The sequence below is a fragment of the Ictalurus furcatus genome, chromosome 24 (genome assembly GCF_023375685.1).
Source record: "Ictalurus furcatus strain D&B chromosome 24, Billie_1.0, whole genome shotgun sequence".
NCBI lineage: Eukaryota > Metazoa > Chordata > Actinopteri > Siluriformes > Ictaluridae > Ictalurus > Ictalurus furcatus.
Window position 1 is genome coordinate 11882195 of NC_071278.1, and position 2052 is coordinate 11884246.

Sequence of the window (2052 nt, forward strand, 5' to 3'; positions counted from 1 at the left end):
TAAAAAACAGCAATAACCTTATATATAATGGGCGTTGTATAAAAGAAAACTTCACTCCATTACCAGTGGTTGATTTTTGGTGACATAGAAGCAGAATGTGCCTATTATATACTGTATGTAGCTAAGAATATGAAGATAATAGGAACAGTACCAAATGGATAATGCACAGAGGTGTTCCCTTCTGACAAGCTTATGAAGGCAAACCCAATAAATAATGATGAACATTAAGTCTTTTATGATTTCATGATGTGTTTCTGTTGTTTATAAAAAGTGAAGTTAAAAGTCTTTATACTGTGAATCTCAGCTGAGTGTTATCACATACTTGGAAAATACTTGGACACGTACATTATTATATGCGTTTACAAATGATGAATTTTAGCTTTCAGATTGTGATTTGTCAGAACAAAGTTTTGACTAAAATATTCAGGTTATGAGATCTCAGTGAAGATGCGCTTTTGTTAAAATTGTTCTATTGGTCATTTTGCTTTTATCCTGTACGACTAATCTGAAATTATGAAATATTTTCTCATTTTAATATTAATAATGATAATATGTTGATGTCTTATCTGACTTTTGGCTGCTGCTGTAATGTATTAACTTCCTGCAGTGTTTGCAGATTTGAATGTTTAAAGTCTATTATGAGCTTAATTCATTTAAACACATCATGTACACCAGATCTTTATATATATATATATATATATATATATATATATATATATATATATATATATATATATAAAACAGCCAATGCTGGATAGTGTACCTTGTACTGCATGCTGGTCAGCTTGCTTCATCTATATAAGATTCACAGGGACAATGGACATGGTCCCGACAATATTCATTTGGCCAGAATTCTGTGGTTTATTGGATGAAACGGCTTAATGAAACACATTGCACAAGGTGATAATTAGCAATAAGGAAAAATAAACCCAAAGCAGTAACTGCTTGTTTTGTATCTAACCTCAGTGACTATAGTGAGACATAGTGTCTATGTTTGGTTCATGCTTCTGAAACTGACTTTACACCAGGTCACAAATGCAACACATTTAATACTTGCAACTATAATGCAACTGTAACTAAAGAAAGTCAGCAGTGTGTGCATGGCTATTTGTATGTGTATGGGTACGGTCCTCTGTGTAACATTATGACCAGCAGTTATTGTCATGAATGCAGTGACTGTTTGCTTAAATTGCTAAAAATGCACTTTCTTTTTGTCTTTTGTTGGATTAGAAGTACAGTGTCTTTCTGTATTCGGTAAGATGTGTCTAAAATCTTTAATCATGTGTATGTGAGTTCTGTAAGTCCTTCACCTTTATACTGGCTTTATGATTTGAGATTAACCTGCAAAGAAAAACAGACAGAGCTCTGGATTATAAATGAATTCATTATTGTTGCCATCTGTCTAGATTACTAAAAATAAAGGTCACATATTAATTAGAAATGAGTTATCACAAACGAACAATCATTTAATCCTGTTCTGATTGTTGGAATGTGTCTACAAACCGAACATACACTTACTAAAAAAAAAGTTTTTAGGTTTTTATAATCTGTTTTTAAGTTGTTAAATCAAACAATTGTGACTGTGAAAGGGAAAGGGGAAAAAGGGTATATAGGCCTACAATCAATACTCCATCATTTTATAAAGACTGCAATAAGAGGTGGAGAGTGCAAAGTGATTAGATGGTGTGTGATGCGAGGCTGAGGGGCTGCTAGCCAAAGAGCAGCACCACTTGGATCTCCCTCCCAATCACTTAAAACGCTACTTGACATTTGGCTTCTATCCTGCGGCTGCTCTGCCATGCATTTTAGGATTATTTTAATTCAGCATTAATGCACAGGCCGACCCCAGAGCTCTTATCTGCACCACGCAAAAGGCAGGTCTGGATAAGAACTGATGTTGCCTTGTTTTTTTTTGTTTGTTTGTTTTTTTGTTTTTTTTTATAGCCTAGTCTACGCGCGATCCTTAAATTGATTTTGCCCTCACGTCAAACATCATCTGGAAATCCTCTGAAACGTATATCGTGGTTACGCATGTGGCACGTAGGCTATAAT